This window comes from Crocodylus siamensis, chromosome 15, assembly GCF_052110815.1.
Source record: "Crocodylus siamensis isolate JL-2025a chromosome 15, ASM5211081v1, whole genome shotgun sequence".
Classification (NCBI taxonomy): Eukaryota; Metazoa; Chordata; order Crocodylia; family Crocodylidae; genus Crocodylus; species Crocodylus siamensis.
Genome location: NC_143409.1, coordinates 54,968,311 through 54,983,834, shown reverse-complemented (window position 1 = coordinate 54,983,834; position 15,524 = coordinate 54,968,311). Strand labels below are relative to the sequence as shown.

Genomic DNA, 15,524 nt, shown 5'->3' with positions numbered 1-15,524 from the left:
AACATTTAAAGGTGTGTCTATGGCTGAATCGCTGATTCTCTGAATCAGCATGAAAGCGGCAGATTCGGAGTTGGCCGAATTGAATTGAGGCAGTGATCCAGATCAAATCACTGCCCCCAATTTGAGCCAAATCCAAATCTGAAACGAATACAGCCTGTTTTGTACACCACTAGTGCCCATCCCTCCAGCCATTACCACTCAATATACTCTGATGCAAGCCTTGAGCCTTCTCTGGCTCCTGTCTCTGCCCTTCCTCTGGCCATGACACTTCTCTGGCTGCATCTCTGCCCTGCTCCTGGGCCTGCTGAGACCACCACCACCCACTTCTCACTCCCTACACCACCAGCCCCTGATGCATTTGTAAGCCTGCCTTGTCTTAACCCCTGCAAGTGCAGAGTCTCCCCCTGTCTGTTGCTGTCCCTGTCCTCTTCTTTCACCACTGACGGCTGCTGACCTCCTCTCCAAACTGTGCTGCCCAATGCAGTAGTCTGGGAGCTGACCTTGCCTCTGAAGACTAAGGCAAAAATGGCATTGAGCACTTCAGCCTTTTCTGCATCTTCTGCTGAAAACTTCCTGTAATAGGGAGCCCCCTTTGTACACTCCCCTTCTGGGCACTGATAGAATAGAAGCCCCTTCTTGCCTGCACCTCTTGTGCATTTCTTTTTCTTTCTAAGTATTGGCAGAGACCTAGCACACTCATGCATGGGGAGTGGTAAGGCTTGAAGCAAGCCAAAAACTGACGTGGCTTTCAGTAGGAGAACCCTACAAACTACATCTGCCTCTCAACTGAGCTCAGTGTCACTAAGGAAAACAAAAGAGCTGAAATATCCACTGAAACAGGAAGTGTATAAGGGACAAGAAAAGTCAAGGTGCATTGAACACATGACTGTAAATATACCCTGGTGAACGTGTTCACTCTTTGATTAAGACCCATTTCCCAAAGCAAACTTCCCATGTCTGTCTAAAGGTTCATACTAGATCAGTCTACCTGACTGCATCTGACCTAATTCACTCACTGTCCCCAGTGGCCTTTGATCCTCACTACCTCTTATGGCATTTTTATATATTTCTCACAGTGCGTTTTTATTTGTCATCTGTCTTATCTGTGGCCTGATATTTTATGTTTTATATCTTTGAATTTTTAATGAATGTATTCCTTAGAGGAAGTCATACGATGTATTACTAAATTGATTATTATAAGAATACATTGGAATTGTAATTACTGGGATTGGATTGCTGTATTGGGGTGGTCCCCTAAGTGAATGGAGTATAAATGAGTCGGTAGATAATTGAATGACAAAGCAAGAGCCTCTGGCTGTTAACTGACAATAGCCTAGCCAGAGGAACTTACCGTTACAAAACACTACTCTACAAGCCATTTTAAGATAATCAACCCACTTGAAACCTGCAAGTCAATCAAGTCAAGGGGGGGACTCCCAAAACTGCACCATCGGGTGTAGCCCCCAGTGACTGTGACCGACAGCTGTCATGTGCTATGGCAAGACCCACGTGGGACAGCAGCCTCCGGACTGCGCAGCCAAGATGATGCTGGGGGATCACAGGATTTGTGTGAATGAGTGTGCGTATGTGTGTGTCAGTGTGCGTTAAGGTGGCCAGTACCACTCAGAACTCAAAGTTTACATTTATGATTTTTCTGGTAACTTCACCATTCTGTGCAATACACTAGAATTGGTGATGATCCTGGGAGTTGGTCCTTTCAAGCCAACATTGCCTCCCCCACTGAGTAAGGGAGCCACACTTTCCCTGATCCTCCTCTTGCTACCAACACACCTGTAGAAACCCTTCTTGTTGCCCTTCACATCCCTTGCTAACTGCAACTCCCATTGTGCTTTGGCCTTCCTGCCTTCACCCTGCATGCCCTAGCAATGCTCTGATAGTCTTCCCTAGTTATTTCTTCAAGTTTCCACTTCTTATAAGCTTCCTTTCTGTGATTTAGTTATGCTGTTCTTCTGCTGTACTTGTCAGTCTTCCTGTGGATCATGCTGGATTGTTTCTGCAATCTCAGTGAGGTTTCTGTCAAGTACAGCCAGCCTTCTTGGACTCATCTCCTCCTCGGTCTGGCTTCCCAGGAGATCCTGCCTATGAGTTCCCACAGTGAGTAGAAGTCTGCTTTTCTGAAGTCCAGGGTCCTTACTCTGCTGCTCTCCATCCTTCCTTTCCTCCAGATCCTGAACTCAATTGTCTCCTGGTCATTGCTGCTGAAGTTGCCATCCACTACTGCATTCTCCACCAATTCTTCCCTGGTCGTGAGCAGCAGGTCAAGAGCAACACTCCTAGTTGGCCGCTCTATCACTTCCACCAGGAAGTTGTCTCCAATGCTCTCCAAAACCTTGCTAGGTTTTCTGGGCACTGCTTTGCTGCCCTCCCAGCAGATGTCATGGTGATTGAAGTCCCCCATGAGAACCCGGGCCTGTGATTGGGAAACTACTAATGGCTCTTTGAAGAAAGCTTCAGCCACCACTTCTTGCAGACCCCCACCACCACATCAGTCTTCATGCTCGCCCCTCTCGCCCTAACCCAGAGACCCTCAGCAGACATATCTTCAGCTTTGTACTGGAGCTCTCAGCAATGATCAGGCTCTTTTACATACAGTGCAACTCCTCCTCCTCTTCTCCCCCCCGCCCTCCCTGAACCGTTCCTACCCATCCATGACAGTGCTCCAGTCATGCGAGCTCCAACCAAGCCTCTGTTATTCCAATTCTAATATAATAAAAGGCTTAGTCAGTCTGTCTGTCTGCCTGTTGATACTGCTCCAGGCCAACTGCACATGCGCTGCCGAGAGGATGGGTGCTGCCTGGCTGGGCAGCCCGGCCTGCATGGGTGAACTAGCCATGACCGTCCAAGCATCTGGGCTTCCCCTTCCTGTCTCCCTGCCTGAGGGTGCCGGGGGGATGATGGTAGCAGCCCCCACTGCTGCCCAGCCCTACCACCCCTCAGAATAGGTGGCAGGGAGGGGGAGGCAGTGGGCAGGGATGGAGGGAGAGGTGGGGCTGTGGGGAGCAGGCTAGGGCCAGACCTGGCAGGAGTGCCATGTTGCACCGAGCCTTGGGAGAGGTGGTGCACAGGGAGGGAGGGGGGGGTGGGGAGGGGAGGCAGGTGGCCAGGGGCCAGACAGACCTGGAGGGCGGGGTGGGAGGGGAGAGGCATCAGATCCAAAGAGGTGGCAGTGGTGGGGGGAGGGAGACCAGACCTGAAGTAGTGGAAGAGTGGGGAGGAGTGGGCCTGCATCCAGTGCAGGGGGAACAGGGGAGTGGGAGTGGGCCTGGACCCAAAGAGGCAGGGGGAAGTAGGGGTTGGGGGGAGGGGGGGAAGCCAGACCTAGACCCAAAGTGGTGGTGGGATGGGGAGAGTGGGGACACGGCAGCAAGCTGGACCCGACCCAAAGCAGTGGGTGGGGGTGTGGAGCCTGACCCAGACCGAAGTCATGGAGGGTGGGGAGGTGGACCCGGACCTGAAGTGGCAGGGTGGGGGTGTGGACATGGGCCTCTGTCCCTTCCCCCAGCCCCCATCATTCTTGACAGGCAACTTGCTCGTCACATCCTAGAGCCATGACTGTGGAAGGACTTCCAACTCTTCTCCTGGTGGCTTCCTTGAGGATCTGCTCCCTGGTTTTTCCAGGAGCTGAGGCGAGGCTTACCGGTCTGTATTTCTCTGGATCCTACTTTTTTCTTTTTCTTAAATATGGGCATTGTCTTTGCCCTTTTCCAATTATCTGGGACCTCTTGCAATTATCATGAGTTTTCAGAGAGGAAGGCCAGCAGCTCTGTAATTATATATTCATAGGCTGTAAGGAAGAGCTTATAAATATGTATCCACTGAGATGTAGGGTCTTTCCACTAAGATGTAGAATCAGTCCAGTTCAGCTTCATCCCCCACAATAGACCGCTCTGTCTGGGTTGGTAATGTATTGGATTTAAGCCTGGGTGACTGACATTGGTCTCTCAAGTCCTCATCGGTATGTTTAATTAAGCCAGGTTCTTGAGTCCTCATAAAGACTCTCTCGTCATGGACTCATAGAGAAGTCAGGCTGGAAGGGACCTGCAGAGGCCATCTAGTCCAGCCCCCTGCCTGAGACAGGATCAACCCTATTGAAACCATCTCAGAGAAATCCACTGTCCAAGCTTTAGACAAAATGACAGTCAGCCTTGACACAACACAAGATGTCAGACCTGCCCCTGCCCTCCTGCTCCCCATGGCAAGCAGGGGAACAACAGTGCCCAGCACCCTCGTGCTGCAAATATTGTTAGAAATCTGCTCAAGAGATCCCAGGAAAACAGCTGGTCCTCACTTCCCAGCAGATGTAGCTCCTGCTTCCCTGCTCCTGACACTTGTCAGCTGGTACCTAAGTACCTTCACTGCACAGAAGACTGACTTGGTTCTGGATCTGACCCCTAGCTTAGACAATAGGGGAGAGGGATATCTAGAAAGGGAACAGGAGTGACTGCTCTGGTAAATGCATTGGCTGTGATGAGGTAACACACAATCCTGGGCTAATGCAGTGTAGCCAAAGTGGAGAACTTGAACCTTGCATGAAATGGGGGTTAACCCTGCCATTGCTTCACTACACTCTTAGCTCCATGGGATCATGCCCAGGTTACAACAGTTACATCACAACCACTTGTTTCCCTGGTATTTGACATGGATATAGTTGTTACATCTGCTGATACCCCTAGGATAGAGAGAAAACTTCCCTGTGGGTACATCAACATGTACAATTCATGTGCTTGAATTTTCTGCACAGGAAATTCAGGTGCGTTTAAATTGCGCCCAGGCACACGTCCCAATGTGCATCTACAGCTGCTCAGTTCAGGGCTGCTCCTGCCTGGCCTCCCCCACTCCCCTCCCCAGAAGCAGCTGGGGGAGCTCCAGACTCCCCTGGGTGCCAGACCCGGGCTGGCAGGGGACACTTGGAGCAGCCCCCCTGCCGTCACAGATCCGATGACTGGGCTCTGGAGCCCGGCGCAGCTGTTCGTAGCCAGCCTGGGCTCTGGGCAACTGCAGCGGGCTCCACAGCCCTGGCATCAGCTCCATGCGGGCAGTGACTGCACGTGCACCTCAGAGTGGGCAGCGGGAGGGCTGTGCTGCCTCAGACCCTATCCCCACCATCTGCTTCGAGATGCACATGCACCCGCCGGTATGGAGCTGATGCCGGAGCCCAGAGCAGCTGTTTCAGCCTCCCCACTGCAGCCGGCCCAGGCTCTGGGAGCTGCTGCCAACCACGGAGCCCAGGCTGCTTGCAGCAGGGCTTGCAGCTGAGCCCACCTGACTCCCACCCACTCTGAGCCCAGCCATGGCCCAGCCCCATGCCAGGATGAGGCTGGTGCTGCCCGTTGCCAGGAGCACCGCACCTTTTGTGGGCTTAGCTGTGCGGGGTGGTTGGGCTAATGGGCTCTGGCAGGACTAGGGCATTGTTAGGTCGGACTTTGTCCAGCAGCCCAGGAGCACAGCTCCATGCACCCATGCATCTGGTTCTGTGTGTCTGTGTGCACACACGTGTCTGGTTCAGGATGTGTGTTTGTATGTGTCAGTTGTGGGTGTGTTCTGGGTCTGTGTGTTTGTGCGCATGGTTCTCTATGTGCATGGGTCTCGTTCTCTCTCTGCTCTCCTTTTTCTTTCGGTCTCTTCTTATTGTCTCATTTGTCTTTTTTCTCTCTCTAATTGCAGCATGCACAACAAAAAAGGAATACACAATGACAAAGGCAACATTTATAATTATTAACTCTACTAATATGCAGTGCATCCTGTCATGTGCCCTCCCCCTTGTGTTTTTCTGGCATGCTGGCACTCTGACAACTTCCAAGGTAGATGTTGTGGGGGGTTGGCACTCAGCCAAAAACCATTGCCTTCCCCTGCATTAGATTAGTCTAGTGCACAGCAAAGTCTCATATGTAGATGCACCTTGTGACTGCAAAATTACCTTTTCAGTTGATAAAACCTTGTGAGTGGGGACAGTGGCAGGCAGTCCCACCTCATGTCCAGGGGCATCTCCACACCCAGAATGCTTTTCTGCTGAGTCCAGGGGCTGACTGTGGTGCGGAGGGATCTTTTTGGGAGACAGGTCCTTCCCTTGACTACTCCCCACCTGATGTCAGATGTGGTCCCATAATCCAGCGCCCTGCAATCTCATTCTGTATCTCTTCGGCATGTCAGTCATCACGTGGATTGTGTGGGATGTTCCTGAGTATCTGACAATGCTGAACTTCTGGTCTGTTGGCTCAGGGGATGCTCCAGGGTCTGTTATGCTACATACCCACCAAGTGGGAAGCTGCTTCACAAGACTGATGCATGAGTGAGGAATGCCCTTGGTATAATTATGGCCACCTTGAAACAGGGCTGAGCTGGTGATGTTGGAGTTGCAGGGGGTACAGCAATGGGTGGCTCCTTCTGGGTGGCAATTCTTGCTGCTTCGAATGACTCAGGGAAGGTCCTGGGAGCACTAGGAGCGCTAGTTTTAATGAAGTGTTCAATGGATGAAATGGGGAGCCAGGACTGTGAGGATGGGGGGCGGGGGATGTGGGGGAAGGATCTCACCTCTGTGCCCATAGTTTCATAGTTTGTAGGGTCGGAGGGGACCTGAGTAGATCATCAAGTCCAACCCCCTGCCATGGCAGGAAAGAGTACTGGGGTCAAATGACCACAGCAAGATGTTTCTCTAACCTCCTCTTAAACACCCCCAGGGTAGGAGCCTGCACCACTTCTCTTGGCAGTTGGCTCCAGACCCTAGCCGCCCTGACCGTGAAGTCGCGCCTCCTGATATCTTGCTTAAATCTCTCCTCTGCCAGCTTGTGACCGTTATTCCTGGTCACTCCTGGCGGTGCTCGGGGGAACAGGGACTCCCCCAGTGCCTGCTGATCCCCCCTGACTAGTTTATAGCAGGCCATCAGATCCCCCCTCGGCCTTCTCTTGTGGAGGCTGAACAGGTTCACGTCTCGTCGCCTCTCCTCATAAAGCCTGCCCTACTGTCCCCTGATCATACGAGTGGCCTCCTCTGGACCCTCTCCATGTTGTCCACATCCCTCTTGAAGTGCAGTGCCCAGAACTGGACGCAGGACTCCAGCTGCGGCCTAACCAGTGCCCCATAGAGGGGGAGGATCACCTCCTTGGACCTGCTCGAGATGCATCTGTGGATGCATGACAAGGTGCGGTTGGCCTTCCTGATCCTGTCCCCACACTGCCAGCCTATGTTCAATTTGGAGTCTATGATGACTCCAAGATCCTTTTCTGCCTCCATGCTGACAAGAGGGGAGTTCCCTAACCTGTAGGTATGGTGCCAGTTGTTCCGCCCCAGGTGCAGCACCTTGCACTTGTCTGTGTTGAAACCCATCCTGTTCTCATCTGCCCACCCCTGTAACCTGTCTAGGTCTGATTGTAGCCTGTTGCTTCCTTCTAGTGTGCCCACGTCCCCCAACATCTTAGTGTCATCAGCAGATTTGAACAGGGTGTTTTTTACCCCCTCGTCCAAATCACTGATGAAGATGTTGAACAGTGCGGGCCCGAGGACCGAGCCCTGGGGGACACCACTGCCCACGTCCTTCCAGTTTGAGAAGGACCCATCCACCACCACCCTCTGGGTGCGGCCCTCCAGCCAGTTGGCGACCCATTGGACTGTGTGGGCATCAACACCACAGCCCCCAGTTTCTTAATGAGAACGGGGTGAGAGACAGTATCGAAGGCCTTCCAGAAATCCAGGAAGACTACATCCACTGCTACCCCTGCATCTAGTGATCTGGTGATCTGGTCGTAAAAGGCCACCAGGTTGGTCTGACAGGACCTGCCACTGATGAACCCGTGTTGGTTGCCCCTAAGCATGCAGTCCTCTGCTGGCCCCTCCTGGATGTGTGCCAGCATAATTTTCTCGAACAGCTTGCCTAGGATCGAGGTGAGACTAACCGGCCTATAGTGTCCCGGGTCCTCATTCCTGCTTTTTTTGAAGATGGGAACCACGTTGGCCACTTCCAACCCTCTGGCACCACACCAGAGCACCACGAGTGCTCGTAAAGCCGTGCCAGGGGTTCCCAGAATGACCTCAGCCAATTCCTTTAGTCCTCTAGGGTGGAGATCATCCGGGCCGGCTGACTTGAATACGTCCAACCCCTCCAGAAGCTCCCTAACTAGTTCCTCGCTAACCCGTGGCCCAGGTGTGCCTCCCCCGTGGCCCAAGGGGGGCCCAGCAGGGAGGTGGCTGCTCTGGTACCTACTTAGGAAGACGGAGGCAAAGAAATCGTTAAACATGTTCGCTTTGCCATCTGGTATGGCAACCAAATTTCCCAACGTGTCCTGCAAGGGCCCCACATTACCCGGGACCTTCTTTTTGCCCCCTATGTATTTAAAAAAGGACTTCTTATTGTCCTTAATCTGGGAAGATAGTCCCAGCTCCATCTCTGCCTTGGCCTTCCTAACTACGCCCCTACATCCCCGAGCAACTACAGAATAGTCCTCCCTGGTGATGACCCTTTCTTTCCATTGGGAGTAAGCCTTCTTTTTAGCAAGGAGACATTCCCGGATTCTTTTGGTGAGCCACAGAGGCTTGTGTGCTCTCCTGCTCCCTTTGATCCATGTTGGGATTGCCTTCCTTTCGGCTTGGAGGATCGTCTCCTTGAGGAGCGACCACGCTCCTTGGACACCTGGCTCCCCTCTCCTCTGGGACCTGAGCACTTCCCCAACTATCCTCCTTAGCTCGGTGAAGTTTGCCCTCCTGAAATCTAGGGCTGCTGCCTTGCTGCATGCCTGTGCCACCTTGTGCTGGATGGTGAATTCCAGCAGGCGATGATCGCTGTCGCCCAGGTGGTCGAGCACCCGCAGCCCCCGCACCAGGTCATCACCCGTGGCCAGCACTAGGTCCAACAAGGCATATCCCCTGGTGGGGCTGTGCACCTCCTGGGTTAGATGGAGGTCCTGCACTCAGCCAAGAACCTATGTGAGTGGTCAGACCTGGCTGTCTGCTCTTCCCAGCACTGGTAGGACTGTGATTAGGACACTGCAACCAATTCTAAGCTTCAAGAAAGATGCACACACACCCGGGGGTGGCAAGAGCTCAGTCTCCTTAGCTTGATTGGAAGGGTTTCTATCCCTGGGTGCAGACACCCACAAATAGCAAAGGGGAGCCCTTTTGCCCTTGTTCACACAAGAATAAACAGAGGCACCAGCTCGAAGTGGCAGTCATATAAGTTAAGTGTTGACATCAGACCCACTTTCCTAGCAGCAAGTCATTAATCACTGGAGTGCCGTTCCCAGGGTGGGGTGGACTCACTGTGGCTTGATGTCAATTTAGACTTGTGCATCTCCAATTTCATCCTGAGTTTTTTCAGGGGATCACATGTCTTTCCTGTCCTGCAAAGTCAATGGGAGAGGACTTCAGGAGGTCCTTTCTTGCCTTGAGCTTATGATTTTTCTCTTGTGGGGTGAAAGCTTTACCATGGCCCTGTGTGTGCCCCTCAATGGCCTACTCTCCTCCAGTTTTGGAGGAAAGGCAGCAAGAAGGCACAGCAGCCCCCCTGGCTCTCCAGGGACCTAGCAGACCTCCTGCGGCTAAAAAGGAAAGCCTACAAAGGATGGAGGACGGGATTCACCTCCAAGGAGGAATATTCTGCCCTGCTCCGGTCCTGCAGGGAGCAAACCAGGAAAGCCAAGGCTGCAACTGAACTCCAACTAGCTTCAGGCATCAAGGACAACAAAAAGTCCTTTTTCAGGTATGTGGGGAGCCAGAGGAAAAGCAAGGGCAACGTTGGACCCCTGCTAAACCAGATGGAGGAACTGACAACTGACGCCCAGGAAAAAGCCAACCTATTAAAAAGGTACTTTGCGTCAGTCTTTCATCAGTCACATGGGATGCCCATGCCTGCTATGGGTCAGGGAAATCTGGGTGAGGGGGATCCCCTACCCTCCATAAATGCTGACATTGTGAAGGAGCACCTTGAGAAGCTGGATACCTTCAAGTCAGTCAGCCCTGACAATCTGCACCCCAGGGTACTCAAGGAGCTGGCGAGCGTCATAGCCCAGCCCCTGGCACGGATCTTTGAAAACTCCTGGTGCTCTGGCATAGTGCGCGAAGACTGGAAGAAGACCAATGTGGTGCCGATCTTCAAGAAAGGGAGGAGAGTGGATCCGGCTAACTACAGGCCCATTAGCCTGACTTCTATCCTGGGGAAGATCTTAGAAAAGTTTATTAAGGACGCCATCCTTGAGGGACTGGCCCAGGCTAACATCCTAAGGGATAGCCAGCATGGGTTTGTTGCGGGTAGGTCTTGTTTGACCAATCTCATTTCCTTCTATGACCAGGTGACCTATCACCTGGACAAGGGAGAAGAGATTGATGTCATATATCTTGACTTCAAAAAAGCTTTTGATCTGGTATCCCATGATCACCTCTTGGCCAAACTGGCCGGTTGTGGCTTTGGCTCCACCATGATCCGCTGGCTGGGAAATTGGCTCCGTGGTCGGACCCAGACGGTTGTGATTGATGGCAGTCACTCATCGTGGTGCCCTGTGAACAGTGGGGTCCCTCAAGGCTCTGTCCTGGGACCCATACTGTTCAACATCTTCATTAACGATGTGGACATTGGAGTCAGGAGTGGACTGGCCAAGTTCGCCGATGACACCAAACTTTGGGGCAAAGCATCCACTCCAGAAGATAGGCGGGTGATCCAGGCTGACCTGGACAAGCTCAGCAAATGGGCAGACGAGAACCTCATGGTGTTTAACACCAAAAAATGCAAGGTTCTCCACCTTGGGAGGAAAAACCTGCAGCACCCTTATAGGCTCGGCAGTGCTACGTTGGAAAGCACTACAGAAGAAAGAGACTTGGGGGTCATCATTGACCACAAGAGGAACATGAGCCTGCAATGCGATGCTGCGGCTAGTAAAGCGACCAAACACTGGTTTGCATCCATAGATGTTTTTCGAGGAAATCCCGGGACGTCATTCTCCCCTTGTACTCGGCCTTGGTGAGGCCGCAGCTGGACTACTGCGTCCAGTTTTGGGCTCCACAATTCAAAAACATGTGGAGAAACTTGAGAGAGTCCAGAGGACAGCCACGCGCATGATCAGAGGTCAGGAAAACAGATCTTATGATGACAGGCTGAGAGAGATGGGACTCTTTAGCCTGGAAAAGCGCAGGCTCAGGGGTGATCTAATGGCCACCAACAAGTTTATCAGGGGTGACCACCAGGATCTGGGGGAACGTTTGTTCACCAGAGCGCCCCAAGGGATGACGAGGTCGAACAGTCACAAACTCCTGCAAGAGTGCTTCAGGCTGGACATAAGGAAGAATTTCTTTACTGTTCGAGCCCCCAAGGTCCGGAACAGCCTGCCAGCGGAGGTTGTTCAAGCACCTACATTGAACACCTCCAAGAGCAAATTGTATGCTTATCTTGCTGTGATCCTATGACCCCAGCTGACTTCCTGCCCTTTGGGCGGGGCTGGACTCGATGATCTCCCGAGGTCCCTTCCAGCCCTGATGTCTATGAAATCTATGAAATCTTTGGAGGCTGGGTGTCATTACAGTTCTGGACATGGGACAACGTGGTCAGTGCTCTGCACTGGTGTGGAGAATCCTCTTGTGTGATGACAGGAAGGAGCGTCTTGGTCACGTGCTCAAGTGACAATGATCACTGGCTTTGGGGCCAGGAAGGATTATCCCCTCCAGTGCAGACTGGCAGGCCTTGAAAGAGATTGTGTGCATTTGTGGGGACTGGTCTGCCCCTAGGAAGTAGTGGACATGGTCACATGCTGCGGTCTTCTGCTCACATCTCCCCTAACCAATCACTGCCTGCCCCAGCCTTTGCAGGAGGATTAGGCCCTGGCACCCCGGAGATCTCCTCCTGGGGCACCTCCAGTTGAGAGTCTGGGGGCTGGAAGGCTCTGGTCGAACTTCAGCTAAGTGCAGGACTCATCTGGGGAAGGTCCCTGCTCAGAGGCACCTGGAGGACAGGTCAAACTGTCCTTTCCTTCCTGGCTGTGTAGCGGGCGCAGGGATCCCACCGTAGTAAAACAACTGGGTATTCGTATCCTACCGCTACCACCACGTGTGGCGGGCCAGTAGGGGGCGCTCCTGCGTTGAGCCGCCCACCTCCCTGCACCCGCCCACCTTCCAGACTCCGAATGCCTCCCTAGGGGCGCCTTCTGCTTGGCCGACCCCTCTCCCGGAGCACACTCACTAGTCTGGGGGTAACGTCGCCCCCACCACCCCGAGAAGGGACTGTCTCAGCCCTGTGTCCTCGGGGAAACACAGGCCTAATAGTCCGACGGGTACTCGAACCGGTACAGGCGCTTGGGGCACTTCCCCAAGTCAGGGGGCAAAAAGCAAAGTCTTCCTTAGTCTGCAGACCTAAGAGGTGTCTTAGGCATAATTTAGACCCACCCCTGAATAAGTCTCCCACACCAGTCACAAAGGAGAACTTATTGATTACAGGGGGTAGGGGAAACTAGGGTACAGGGTTGAGCAATATCTTAGAAATCGTAGAGAGCAAACAGTGTGGCTGAGGTAGCCTTTTGATCACGCATCTGTGTTACTGCCAGCTAGATATCCGACTGAGTAGCTTACTCACAAGCCTCTTCCAGAGTTCTCCCGTTTCCCCTCTGGAGTCTGGGGGTGAGAGAGAGAGCTGGGTTGTGATGGCAAGGCTCCTCTGTCTCCCCTGCTTTGCTGCTGCTTCACCTCATGGCCGAAAACAGAGAGCCTCTTTCCCCCCCCAACCTATATAGCCCCTGTGACCTCATTCACCTGGGCCAGTGGAGGTCAGCCCCAGCTGGCTCTCAACCAACCAATTTGAAATACATCACCTGTTACCAGGGAGATTCCAGCTCCCCAGGTAGATGCCCCCCCACCCAGGTAATTGATGCCAGTCAGGTAGGCAGAGGGAGCAGGTTCCCCCCTCCCTCAGGATTGCAGCCAGCTCAGGTTCCCTAAAGAGACAGGCTGAGGTGTGACTCCTCCATGCTGGCCCATGTAATCACAGAGTCACAGGGCAGGGATTTTGTTGAGAAACCAAGGTGGCTTTCTGCCACAGGCTGTCTGGGACAGGACTCGGAGCAATGGCCTCAAGATGAAGCAGGAGAAATCGAAGTTGCAGATGAGGAGCTATCTGACTGAGGGCGGTGCTGCGCGGGGGGTCTGCACCACTGCGCACAAGTGCCCGCCCCGCCCCGCTCCAGAAATGTGCGCCTTTTCTCACAAGTGCTTCCTGTGCAGCGCTTTGCCTGCACGTGACTCCAGTGCGGGCCAATGGGCTGGCAGCTCTGGGAGCGTCATCAGTCTCCGCAGGCTCCGGCGGGGCAGCACACACTTAGTCGCTCTGCACACCAGCTGGACACAGACTCCCTGCAACGAGTCCTGCCTCGTACAAGTACCAGTTCTGAGGCAGGGTCACCATTTTGGGGTTGTTATTAGCTGGTAAATAGCTTGGAACATGTGTCATGTTACAGTGTGTCACTCAATTCATACGTTAATCACAGGAGAGCTGTAACATGTGCCGGTGCCCTTGGGAAAACCTGGCTCAAAAGAGACTCATCGAGTAAAATCCTCTGCTCAGCCTTTCAAAACAACCCCGGACAAGTGTGTGTCTGACCTGCCCAGAAATGCTCCAGTAACCTCCCCCAAGGCTGAGCCGCCCGGTTATGAACCTCTTAGTCCCCACTTTCAGTCTCCCCTGATTGCAATTTAAATGAATCAATTCCTGTTACGCCTCACTGGGGAAGCTTTGGGGTTTGTGGGCAATGGCCCTTTCAGACCCATGGACCCTGTGCAGACCCCATCGCCATGCCTCTTATACCCTAGGGACTTTGGCTTGAAGCTTCAAATCCAGATCCTGAGGACCACACTGCTGATTCCTGTCGGGGGGGTACTACTTCCATGTAAGAGCCCTCCCAAATGTGGCCGTGACTTGGCCCGGGCCCCTAGAGCCCAGGTCATTTCAGAGGGGTCGGGCCAGGGTGGATGACTAGTTTTCACATTGCACTGATTCTCTGTATCCTGTAGGCTTAGAAGATGGGGATATAGAGTCCTTGATCCCTGCAGCTCACCTCCCTGCCCTGGAGGATGCTCTGAGAAAATGCCTTCCTGGCACCTGCATCGAAGACTGGCCCGTCAGCCTCGTGACTCCTGGAAGGCTCCAGCTGCCTTGACCACCCGGCCTGTGACTGTGGCAGGAAGCCACCTTTGTTTCTCCCCAAAAATCTCTGTGCGGTGACAATTTGATTAGGATGGTCTCAGCAGAGGAGATGCACCCTTACCCTATCTCTTTAGTTAACCTGAACTAGCTACATTCTGAGGGAGCGGGGAAACCTGCTCCCTCTGCCTACGTGGCTGGTATCGGCTACCTGGGTGAGGGGCATCTATCTGGTGGGCCAGAATCTGCCCGGCAACTAGTGATGTATTTCAAATTGGTTGGCCGACAGCCAACCGGACCTGGCCTCCCCTCGACCAGCTGAATGTGGTCACAGGGGCTATATAAGTCAAGATTGCCCAGGAGGAGGGGGCAGCAGCCATGCGGGGGACTCAGACTTAGAGAGGAGTTTTACCATCAGAAACTGGCTCTCTCTCCCCAAAACTCCCAAGCTAGAAACGGCCCCCCTCCAGAGGGGATCTCCACCAGCCTCTGGATGATGCTTGTGAGTAAGCTAGTCCAGATCTGATTACATATCTAGCTGTCAGTAACTCAGGTGCGTGATCAAAAGGCTACCTCAGCCACACTGTTTGCTCTTTAGGATTTCTAGGATATTGCTCAATCTTGTACCCTATTTTCACCCTACCCCTATAATCAATAAAGTTCTCCTTTGTGACTGGTGTGGGAGACTTCTTGAGGGGTGGGTCTAAATTATGCCTAAGAGACCCCTTAGGTCTGCGAACTAAGGGAAACTTTCCTTTTTGGCCCCCAACTTGGAAAAGTGCCCCAAGTGCCTGTACTGGGTTGAGTACCCGTAGGACTATTAGGCCTGTGTTTCCCTGAGGACACAGGGCCGAGAGAGTCCCTTCTCAGGGCAGTGGCAGCTTACATTACCCCAGGCTAGAGAGTGTGCTCCAGGAAGGGGGTCAGCCGGATGCAAGATACCCCTGGGAGGCACTCGGAGCCGGGAAGGTGGTGGGGTGCAGTGAGGTGGGGGCTCAATGTAGGAGCGCCCCCTACTGGCCTGCCAGAATGGTCATCTATAAACAGGCCAAGGGAGACCAAGAGGCAATGGGAAAGTCTCTGTTCCCCTGAGCACTACCGGGAGTGACCAGGAATAACGGTCACAAGCTGGCAGAGGGTAGATTCAGACTAGACATCAGGAGGTGCTACTTCACTGTCAGGGTGGCTTGGATCTGGAACCAACTGGCAGGTGGTCGGGCACAGGGAGGTGGGCGGCTCAATGCAGGCATGCCCCCCACTGCCCCCCCACAGTGACCACCTGCTAGACCTGTGTGTGCTTTTGTTGATGCCGTTGTGCCGGGACTCCAGACCAGCTCCTGCCCGTTCTAGGGGGGTTCTCACTTTCTCTGATGGGAACTTCTCTGCCAGCCCGTTCTT

At 53.3% G+C, this 15,524-nt stretch overlaps 1 pseudogene across 1 annotated transcript in view; it reads right to left on the bottom strand.

Moving 5' to 3' along the window:
- LOC149852950 (DLA class II histocompatibility antigen, DR-1 beta chain-like) overlaps window positions 1-15,524 on the bottom strand; it is a 298,803-nt pseudogene that overhangs the window by 233,632 nt on the left and 49,647 nt on the right. The window lies entirely within an intron of this gene.